Below are 12542 nucleotides of genomic sequence, written 5' to 3' on the forward strand. Positions count from 1 at the left end.
TAGTAAGGACAGTAATTTTGTTAGATTTTTATTTCTAGTTAAACACTAAAAGTGCTAGAAGTGGAGCTGTGCCTTAAGTGCTAGCATATTAGTCTTTGGCAAGAAAAAAACTCAGAGACAATGTCCAGGCCCCTGAGTTCAAGCCCTAGGACACGCACAATGAAAAATAAAACAAAGAAAAACAAAATGAAATTTTTAGATTTTCTGCCCTGGCTGGTTTGAGACTACAAGCCTTGGATCTCAACCTCTGTGAGTAAGTAGGACTGCAGAAGTAAGTCACTGGAACTTAATGTTTTTATTTTTTTTCCTCTACTACCTTAATACTGAGAAAAATATTTGCACTGATCTCTATCTTTATTTCTTCTTATTTTTCTACTTGTGTAATTCAATAATTCAAGGAGTATATAATCTTCTCAGAGCCATATCCTGTTTTCAATTTTCCTGACTGAAGCTTGGCTCCCAAACGGCATGGTTTTCTTAGCCTACAATGATTTTCTATTTATTACTTCAGCATATCTGATTTCTAATATCATCCTCTGGGGACACTTGAAAGAGGAAAGGTTACCATATAGCTCAGTCTACCCCTTGTTCCCTTTTTACCTTGAGTATTTCTATCCGGTTTTAAATTACTAAAAGAACACATCTGTGCTTTGTAAAAATTTAATTTGTTTATTTTTTATTTGTTCATCAATTGGCTTTTCCAGTATTTCTTGGAAGAAGTACTATTCTCAACATACTTCATCATAACCAGAAATGAAATCTTGTGTGAATATATCTTAACACTTCCCGTAAGAAATTTGTCTTGGTATAAAAACTACTTTAAATAAGTAAATGAAAATATAACTTGTTTCAAATTCTAATTTTCATATTTCAATTTGACTTTTATTTCTGTGAAACTTTCTACTATAAATTGGTCCCCTGATATATTTTGTTCCATACTGAAAAATGGACTACTGAGCATAACGGAAGAAAATCAAATTTGCATGAATTACTGTCTCTCCATATCCATAGTGTTCTGTCACTCAAGAACATTTCAGCATTCATTGAGACTTCCAAGAACAGACTGGTAGCTTAACCCTAAAATCCTGTTTGCTAACAGGATCTAACCCTGGTTATGGTTTGTCTCTTTCACCCAAACTTGTTCTAAAGAGAAAGAAAAATTTCCCTCCATTTTTGTCTTCATAGAAACTGTTATGTTCTTATACTTTTTAGGTATGACAAGAAACCAGTCGCTCTATCAGCTTGGGATTTGTAGGCAATTTTCAACATTGATCTACATAGTAGGAAGGAACTACCTGTATTTTAATTGTTTTTTCTTTTTCTTCCCTTGTTGTTTTCTTCTCCAGGGTGATTTTTAGAAGCCTCCATCCATATTTGCATTGCCAAGCCTGCTTTCATTTATTTACTCAACTTGTTGGCACTGACCTTGATGCATAGGATCAATTCATTACTTGTGAAGAAGAGTCAATAATGTAAACATTTATGTTATATATTGAATAGATGGGTTTATTTGTATACAAATAAGGAATTATTATGTTGCTCTTTCTATGATTCAGTATCTTTTATTATCTTTACTTGCATATCAATTTTTATAACGTATGAAACTCCAAAAATGGGATTCTTTTCATGTATCCTATATTCTCTTTACTTTAGGATGTCTTTTATACACATGTAGATAAAGAAATCATATGTGTATATTCATGTATATTTGTATGAAAATATATGTATATATGTAAAGCTTGAGCAACATTACAATATACCTTAGATAAATCCATATCTTAAAGCCTATATATGTGTACATATATACATACATACATATATACACATATGCATACGTATATATTCATGTGTATATACATCTATAGTACATATAAATATGTACAAACAAGATATACATATATATATATATATATCTGATATCTATCTGGCTGGCTGTCTATCTATATACCTAAGTTTTAAGATATCTGTTTATCTAAGCTTCATTATAATGTTTCTCAGGCTTTTTTGATTAAATAAATGAAAATTTTATATATATTTTTTTCAAAAAAATCACATAAATTGAGAAAGCCAAAAAAGTGGTACAACTGATCAGCTATTACTTTTATTCCTTAACACTACAATACATCATCATATACTATGAAAATTAATCAATTTTGTTCAATACACAAGCAGCTAAATGTTTTCCTCAACATCATATACAATAAATCATCTTATCTTGTAGAAACTAATTTTATTCAGTCCACAAACAGAAATTTTTTTATTCAATTATTTGAATATATACATATGTATGCATATACATATATATGCTAGACTATATATACATACATATGTATATAGTCTAGGAAAAAAATGTGGCTACTCAAGAGATTGAGATCTAGGTACCTGGATTATGGTTCAAAACCAGACCAGATGGGAAAGCTTGTGAGATTCTTCTCTCAAACCAACTTCCAAACAGCCAGAAATGGAGGGTCACATGATAGAGTACTAACCTTGAACAAGAAAAGCTTATATACAGATGTGCAAGACACTATGTTGAAAACAAACGTTACAACTTTGGGTGGGGGCAGGGAAAATTTGGGGAGTTAAGGAGGGAAGAGGTTGTAGGGGAAAAAGAAAGGAGTTACTCATGTACCTGTAACCCCTCTGTACAGTATAGTAAAAATATATTAAAACTAAAAAAAAATTAAAAGCTTAAGGACAGTGCCCAGGCCCTGAATTTAAGCCCCCCAGCAGTGCAAAACCATTCTCTCTCTCTCTCTCTCTCTCTCTCTCTCTCTCTCTCTCTCTCTCTCTCTCTCTCTCTCTCTCTCTCTCTCTCTCTCTTTCACTCTCTCTCTCTGTCTCTCTCTCTCTCTCACACACACACATTATCTCTCTATCTATAACTTTGATGAACTCTGTCTTAGGATTTGTAAGTTTATGTCTAATTCTCATCCTCTAATATATAAGATATTTGAAAGTCCACATAATCATTTATAAACTATTTCCATTAAACTGTAAATTTAGTTGGTAGATTCTATTAATATGTTTCACTATTTATTATAAGCATTTTTATTGTAATTTGTTTTACTATTATAAGTAATTTTTACTTAATTTCATTATATAAGAGATTGTTTTATTTATAGTTATTTCTGTTTGGCTGATTCCCAGAAGCATATGACTACCAGCAAGCATGAGAAACTTGAGTTTCCCTTCATAATACATATTACCATTTTGGTTCCCTAAAGAGACATTACAAATCTTACAACCTCTAGCAATGTCTATCTTTCTCTGCCTTCCATAGTATTGACCGTTCTAATTAAAAATAATTTAAACCACATAAAACCAGAAAATATATGGTACCTTGTTATGACTGTTAATATAATTCCCTGAAATCAAAGCTAAAATTAACCATACAGCTAATCATTATCAGACGTGAATTTTAATTATTATCATTTTAAAATAAAAGTGATGTGATTATTAAAACTGTTCTTTGCAGGGCTGGGAATGTGGCTCAGTGGTAGAGCGCTTGCCTTGCATGCATGAGGCCTTGGGTTCGATTCCTCAGCACTACATAAGCAAAAAGAAAAAAGCCAGAAGTGGCGCTGTGGCTCAAGTGGTAGAGCGCTAGCCTTGAGCTGAAGAGCTGAGGGACAGTGCCCAGGCCCAGAGTTCAGGCCCCACAACTGGACCCAAAAAAACAAAACAAAACAAAACTGCTCTTTGCACCACACCTTTAACTGATCCTAAGACATGGCTTTGTGATCTTACTATATAAATGTTGTAGTAATGGTCTTAGATAGTCTAAAATATAGTTTTAGTCTAAAAACCTAGTTTGTTTAGGTTGCAAATACACTTCAAAAAGTTTTTTCAACAACTTGTATCTTATCCTAATACTGTTGAGTTAATCAGAAAATCCAATTCAATGCTGCCAAGTTCAATCTAAACTATAATTGGCAAAAATAAAATTTGTGGATGGAGGAGAGAGATGGTAATGTTACCAGTACCATTTCAATAGTGCATGTTCTTTAATGTCCTAAATCCAGGACTATGATTTGCATGGACTACTAGGACCAAAATGAAATCTGAATAATTTTATAGGCAATTGTATAGATCCTAAAGTGAGGTAAAAGCTCAAAGACAACAGCATATAGTAACACCAGCTAATAATTATTAATTCTAAGTTTAAGAGATGGTTTTATTTGAGTAGGACTAAAATTAAAGGATTGATTTTTCATTTGATAATATTCCCATAGGAGTTTTTAAATGACCACAAAATAATACAAGTAATTTTTTTGTAATGAAGAATGAGTAAATTCAGTATATAAAAAAAATAAAATAACTAATGCTACTTCCCAGCAGAGATATTGATATGCACATTAATGTGTTACTGGAATACGACCAGAGCAATGAAATAATCAATGTGAGTCTGGTCCTATGTTTTCAACATCTTTTATCTTTTCAAGACTGTACATATAATCATGCACTAAAATGCACCTTTTAAAAAATAGTTCTTTTAAGTCCTTTTTTCTATATCATTACTAAACACTCAACTAATAGTCTATGGGCTTAATTATTCTTTTTCTTTTTTAATAAGTTTTTTTATTGTGAAAATGCTGAATGGAGGGGTTTTACATGAGCAAGGTAATGAGTACATTTCTTATCAAGCATTGGTTCCTCCTCCTTTGTTTTTCCCCTACCATCCCTGCCTTCCCATCTCCACGACTAGCATCTTGTACATCTCATTGTTGCAATGGGTCCACCTGTATCTCTATTTAAATAATTTTTACCTTCCCCTTCCTAAATTATACCAACATCAAACACAGTGAAACAGGGTTTATATCTTGAGAGAGGGACATACAAGGTAACAAAATAATCACCTTAATTATTCTTACATAGTTGTTTTTATCTAAAGCATGAATTCCATGAGGCATATAGAATTTTGATTTCTACCAAATGATAACCATATTTTCTCAAGGCACACAATGTATAACAAAATGAATTAGATAATATTTGAAATGTATCTCCCTGTGAAATATTTCAGTTCACCAGGTATTTAATAGTATCATCACCATAGTACAATGTAACAGTAATGGTATTATGTAATAGTAATGGTACCATGAATATATAACTGTAACTCTAAAATTAAGGAAATTCAATACAGGAATCTCAGGATTAGCTAATTAAAAAAATAATATTTATTTAGAGTGTACTTGCTGTTATTTTCAAAGCATACTACATGACATTTTAGCACCTTAAAATACCACAAATTTGGCTGGGAAGGTGGCTCAGTGGTAGAGTGCTTGCTTTGCATGCATGAGGCCCTAGGTTCAATTCCTCAGCACCCACATAAGCAGAAAAAAAAGCCGGAAGTGGCACTGTGGCTCAAGTGGTAGAGCACTAGCCTTGAGCTGAAGAGCTGAGGGACAGCCCCCAAGCCCACGACCGGACCCCCCAAAAAACCCAACAAATTGCATACTATTATCGTCATTTATTGATGATTTTTTGGGGGGTCCGGTCGTGGACCTGAACTCTGGGCCTGGGCGGTGTCCCTCAGCTCTTCAGCTCAAGGCTAGCGCTCTACCACTTGAGCCACAGCGCCACTTCTGGCTTTTTTCTTTTTGCTTATGTGGTGCTGAGGAATCGAACCCAGAGCCTCAAGCATGCAAGGCAAGCGCTCTATCACTGAGCCACCTTTCCAGCCCTTATTGATGATTTTTATAACTTGATGGGACCCACCTTAGTATGTGGCAATAAATAATGTTCAAATTAAACAAGCCCTAAATGAATAGAGAATAAAACGAGTGGAATATTACATACATGCACATGCATGCATGTATGCACAAACTTTGCATTCATACATGTATATACATGCACATCTCTGTATAAACATGCGTGCAAAAGCCCAATATTAAGTATATCAGAGAAAGAAGAATAAAATTGATAATTGGAGATCTTTAGAATTAAAACTAACATTCCCCAAAACTTTATTAGATGAATATTTTAAAGAAGTTAAACCAAGGTGGATTATTTTATAGTAAATATATACAAATGCTAAGGTTATTGCAAACCAAATAAAAACACAAAAGCAGATATGCATGTGATTAAAATGCCTATGAAAAAGTAATCACTAGAATGATTTTTGTCTTTTTAATATCTTATTATGAGCACCAGGTAACTGTGTATTGAAATTGCAAAATAATTCATGTATACACCTACTGGAATGGCTGAGGTTGAGAAGATGGACAAAGCTGAATGTTGATGAAGCTATGAATCAACTGGAGCTCTTAGGCATCTCTGATATAAATAGAAAACTGTGCAACCACTTTGGAAAGCAGTCTGACAGTTTCTTATAAATGTAAATATACATTTACCATATGCTACAGAAATTCTACTCATAAATATTTAACCAAGACAAATGAAAACATACGAATAAAAAGCAGTACAGGGTTGTTCATGGTAGAGCTATTCTTAACTGCTCCAAACTTTAAATAATCTAAACACCTATAAATAAGAAGATCAGAAAATACATTTAGGCATACATACAAAAAAAATGCTACACAGGAAATAAATTTTGAGGGGGGAGGAGGGTTGGGTGAGGGGGTGAGGGGAGGATGGGAAGGGATGGGAAGGGGAAACAAAGTAGGAGGCTACAATGCTTGATAACAAATGTACTCATTATCTTGGTCATGTAATTGTAACCCCTCTGTACAGTATTTTCACAATAAAAAAAAGAAATAAACTTTGAAAGCAACTATGGATATCACTGTACTGTGAATGAAACAAACTTTAAACTGTTATACCGTTCTATAGACAAACAACAATATTTATGTAATCTTGAAAAACAAGCTTTATACTAACATGATAAAGATCAAAAATCCTGCTATAAAAATAATAAATTGGTTCAAGGGAACATAGTGAGGTGATAGAAATGTTCACTACCTTGCTTGTGGTAGGTATTGCATTTGTTTGTCTAAAGTATCAGTCTATAGTTAAATAGAATTACTTTATAAGAAATTTGTATTTTGGAGACTTGCTTTTATAAAATGCTAAAAAGTAAATTGGGTTTGAGAGAGAATCAAATCTCAATTTGGAAGTGGTTCAACAAATCTATTATTCAACTGGTTCATTGTAGAAAAAATGGCAGATTGTTCTGCAGAAAGTTCCCTTTATGGAATCTATAAAAAAAAATAACATTACAAATAGGGTATTATAACAAACATGAGTGCATGCTTATAGTGTTTTTTGTGTGCATGTCTTTTTATATGTATGTGTATTTCTCAGAAAAAAAATGTTAATTTATTCCCTCTGAGCTTCACTTTCTCTTATTTGTTATGTGAACATCAGTAAACTTCACTTCATAGTATGGCTTATTTAAACAACATAATACATACGAATATATAAGCAGTGTGTGTTGTGTATAATGATAGTATTGTTTCTATTATTATTGTTGTAATCTCTGTAATGTTCACTGAAATTGAGACTTCACTAACCTATCTTGGGAAGCAAATTATTAATTATTAGAAGAATTAATATTTCTACTATCTAAGACAGAATTAATATGCTTAAAATAAAAATATTGCTGGACTCCAGTGGCTGACACCTGTTATCCATGCTACTCAAAAGACTAAGATCTGATGATCACAGTTCAAGCCAGCCCTGGTAGGAAAGTCCACGAGATCTTATGTCCAGTAAACTACTTAGATAACGCTGGAATTAGTGGTGTGGCTCAAGTAGTAGAGCACTAGTTTTGAGCAAACAGAAGCTATTAGATTGTCAGGGACAGCACACACACACATACACACACACACACACACACACAATCACAAGGAAAGGGCAACTAATTTTACAACAAATATTTTCTATTTTTCTTGGAAAACATTGGTATTGCCTTACTTTTGGAATTTGTGGTTTTCTGTATGATTTTCTCAATCTATTATTTACATTTCCAAGTATGTAATTAATGTACCCATTCTTTTTTATAATTTTTATTTTTTAATTGTGAAAATACTGTACAGAGGGGTTACAATTACATGGGCAAGATACTCAGTACATTTCTTATCAAGCATTGTAGCCTCCTCCTTTGTTTCCCTTTCCCATCCTCCCTCCGCCCCCCCAATCCTCCCCGCCCCCCCCCACCAAAGTTCGTTTTCGACATAACGACTTGTACTTCTCATTGTTACAATGGGTCCACCTGTATATTTAAACGACTAGTTTTAATGGATCAAGAAAATGTGATATATATACACAATGGAATTCTATGCCTCCATCAGAAAGAATGAAATTGCCCCATTTGTTAGGAAATGGAAAGGCTTGGAAAATATATTAAGTGAATTAAGCCAAGCCCAAAGAAACATAGGTCCCATGGTTTCTCTTGTCTGCAATAACTAGTATATGTCTGAGTCAAGGAGAAAAGGTCAGATAAGGTGATGTTAGGGAAATGAACCCTAAGATAGGTATTCAAATGTGTTTTTTTTCTTTCATGCGATTGTTTCTAACGCATTTATAAGATTATTTCTTTGTTGCTTTGTATGTCCCTCCCCCACAGTATAACCCATGCTTTCACTGTATTTGATGTCGGTATAATTTGTGGAGGGGAAGGGGAAAAACAAGTCGTTTAATGTACCCATTGGTAACAGAAGTTGAATTCCTCTGTACACAGAACATTTGTTGTTGTATTCCTGGGAGACTTACCTGGCTATTTCTTATCCAATAGTACTTTTTCCATACTTATACCAGTTTTCTTACATACAAATGAAGGGTAGCCATTGGCACACAGAATCACAGTCAAACTATTTCCAGACAGCAGACACTAACTCGTTCAAAGAAAAGGTTGTGGACCCATTGCAACAATGAGATGTGCAAGGCGTTATGTTGAAAAGGAATTTTACAACTTTGGTGGGGGGGGAGGGTTAGGTTGGGAGGTGGGGGGGGAGGATGGGAAGGGATGGGAAGGGGAAACAAAGGAGGAAGCTACAATGCTTTATACGAAATGTACTCATTATCTTGCACATGTAATTGTAACCCCTCTGTTCAGTATTTTCACAATTTAAAAAAAAAAAAAAGCAAAGAAAAGGTTGTCTTATTTTTGTTTGATTGATTCTTTGTTTTTCTTCTCTCTTCTCTTGCTCTGGTGATATTGTCCCATACAGTTTATATAACAATAATAGCTTATATGTATTCATGTAAGAAAATCAGGATTTTTTCCTTTTATTTTTGCAATATATATAAAACAAAAATTGGATATAATTGAATAGCAATTGATCACATAAACCATAGAGTTTAAGTCTGGGACATTTGAAGTGAAATTAGACATTAACTGCCTACTCTTGAAAGTACTTAAATACAGTGGTTGATAATGTTGTAATTTTGTTGTGAGTGTTGACACAGTTTTAGAAACAGTTAATTCCAGTTTATATTGGCATATTATCATCAATTATGCTTCACCATCTGTGGACCTAATTAAGTTTACCCTTAAATTTGATTTTACCAGACATCAGTCACAAGCAAGACATGTTTACTAAATATCCTTTATGCAAAGAGAAAGATTTTTTAAAAATCAGTTAAAATAAACCCCAAATACTTGGCTTCTAGTAAGATGAATATCAAAAAAACACACACTGAATTAGATTTTTTATGAATTTAATGGTGATTTGTTATTCTTAGTATACAGTGGCTATAAGGACATACATAGATGATAGTGAATATATTTATATTTTAATATTAAAATCATTTTCCCTTTCTCACTCATGCCCACAATTAACATCCATAATAATTAGTCTAAATGCTTTTAGATTCATCTACATGTGAACCCTTTATAAGCATGGGTACCAATACACTTTCATGTTTAGCATAAAACTGCCTACTTAATTTTACAGTGAGCAGAGCAATTGATGATGACAAGAAATCACCTTTTGTCTTTTCTCCATAGCTTCATTATATGTAAGTATTAATAATACTCTCTCTTAATTTTCAGTAAAGAAAATTCAGTAAAGAAAGGAAATGGGATAGGATATTAAATCAATATGGAAATGTGTATATGATTTAATTAGTCATGAAAGCTATATTTCTGGCACTATTTTCTCTCATAAATTGTTTTCTTTTAAGAAGAGAATATAAAAGATTTGGAAATAGATATAAAGAGCTAAAGTATGACAGAAAGGGACAAATAGAGAATTTATGGGAAAATTGTAAGAGTTCAAATTAATCATAAAACTTTCCTTGAAAACCAAGATACAGTGTAAAAAGTGAAATAAAAGCAATAGTCTAGACCTTGAAATTTTTTATTGATCTCTTTAAGGTCATTCTTAGTTAACTTCATAACTTATTTATTATTATTATTTGGGCCTGAACTCTGGGCCTGGGTGCTGTCCCTCAGTTCTTCAGCTCAAGGCTAACGCTCTACCACTTGAGCCAGAGGGACACTTCCAGCTTTTTCTGCTTATGTGGTGCTGAGGAAACAAACCCAAGACCTCATGCATGCAAGGCAAGCACTCAACCACTGAGCTGCTACCTTCCCAGACCCTTACATTCTGATAAATATTTTGAAATATTTGACTTACTATGAAATAATACATATGAACCCCAGAGAAGAAACTTATCATAAGGGACATTAGAATTTCTGTACATACATGGAAGCCTGACATTGATCCACATGGTTGAAAACCAAAAATATTTCTTGAGAAACAATACAAAAGTCACATATTTTAATCAATGTGAAGAATATCACTCAGGAATCATTTTGTTTTGTGTTTTTTTTTACCAGATACATAGACTCTCAGCAATCATAAAGGAACAGATAACAGATACATAGACTCTCATCAATAACAAAGGGATAGAAAACTGTAGTTAATGAGATGGCTGTGAATAGATTTACAGAAACAAATTAAAAGTGAACCATGTTCATTGCTGCACTGTCTACCATAGCCAAAGGCTGGAATCAGCCTAGGTCCACACATGGATATGGATAAAGAAAATACGGCACATATACACAGAAAGGAGGATACTTCATCATTTGTTTAAAAGAAAAGGAAGGACCTGTACAAAATCATATTAAGGAAGTAAAGCAGCCCCTGAGAAAAAAGGATATATATTTTTCTCAAATATGGAACCTAGAATTAATTTGCAAATATATTAGTAAATATTTGGGTGTTATCCAAGTGTATATAAGTGTATTCAGTGAAGTATGATAGATTCATCGAAGAACTCAAATGATGTAATTCCTTAGAAAGGCTAATTCACTACCCAAGCAACTAAATACCAGGAAAAGAGATAGTGGAAAGTGGGCAGGATCAAAGGGAGAGGGCAGACAAAAAAGGGGAGAGAGTAGACTCATACAATGGAGTCATAAATTTTAATGTGTATCATACCTCATTAAAAAATAATGAGGAGAGAAGTGAGGTTGGAAAGGATAAGGGAGAAAGATGAAAGGGATGATATTGATAAAGATGCACTGTATTCATAAATGGCTTTGTTAAATGGTAACTCCCTTATGCAACTAATTAAAGATAGTTTTAGAAAGCAAACAATCTTATGAAATACTGGATGTTTATAAAACATTATACCAAGTGACCAAAGTGTCATTTGAAGTTGACCAAGTTTTCTAAATCTATTCATTAGTTTATGAAGAAAAACTAGTCTCATTTATACAGTAGAAAAACATAAATCTCTTTTCCTCCTTCCAACACTATCAATAGTGTAATTAAAAAGGATGGACAAGAGATGGCAGCCCTAGAAGTGTACATTTTCAAAAGGTAATTTTACCAGCAAACAGGTTGGTTTCCTACTTATTTTTGTCTGTTACTGAAAAGGAGTGAACATTTTCTATTCAGAGACTAGAAAGTTGCCTGGAACTAAAATTAAATAAACAGTAAATATATAAAGTTCCAGTGTTTGAGTTTTACAAAAAGGGATTCCTCTAAGCCATATTCTCTTTGAGAGAAAGGACCAGCTTCTCTAATGGTATAGTAAGTCAACATTTGTGAAATCACCACACAGAAAATCTATATGAGAACAGCAATAGAGTGTCAGAGATGTAAGCGTTTAAAACACCCTTGTCTATAGTCTCAGGTAAATTCATATTTCAGAGCATAAGCAAATACAACAGTGTATTGAAGCCTCTACATACAATTCCTAAAACTTATCACCAAGTGGTAATAGCTACACTGGGGTGGATGTGTCCTGGAGCAAGATTTCTCAAGATGTATGCCTGTTGGTTTGCTAAGGTATAAGGCACTTAGACCTTTGTCCTCTCAGAAAGAATTTTTGTTTGGGGGAGGGGGTCCGGTCATGGGGCCTAAACTCTGGGCCTGGGTGCTGTCCCTCAGCTCTTCAGCTCAAGGCTAGCACTCTACCAATTGAGCCACAGCGCCACTTCAATCTTTCTTTTTTCTGCTTATGTAGTGCTGAGGAATAGAACCCAGAGCCTCATGCATGCAAGGCAAACACTCTACCACTGAGCCACCTTCCCAAGCCCCCTCAGAAAGAATTTTTTTAATCAGCTAAAATAAACCACAAATACTTTGCTTGTTACTTTTCCCATAATCAAGCATTCACAATCAATG

This window comes from Dipodomys merriami, unplaced genomic scaffold (assembly GCF_024711535.1).
Source record: "Dipodomys merriami isolate MVZ:Mamm:240054 unplaced genomic scaffold, mDipMer1.0.p SCAF_6, whole genome shotgun sequence".
NCBI classification, from domain to species: domain Eukaryota; kingdom Metazoa; phylum Chordata; class Mammalia; order Rodentia; family Heteromyidae; genus Dipodomys; species Dipodomys merriami.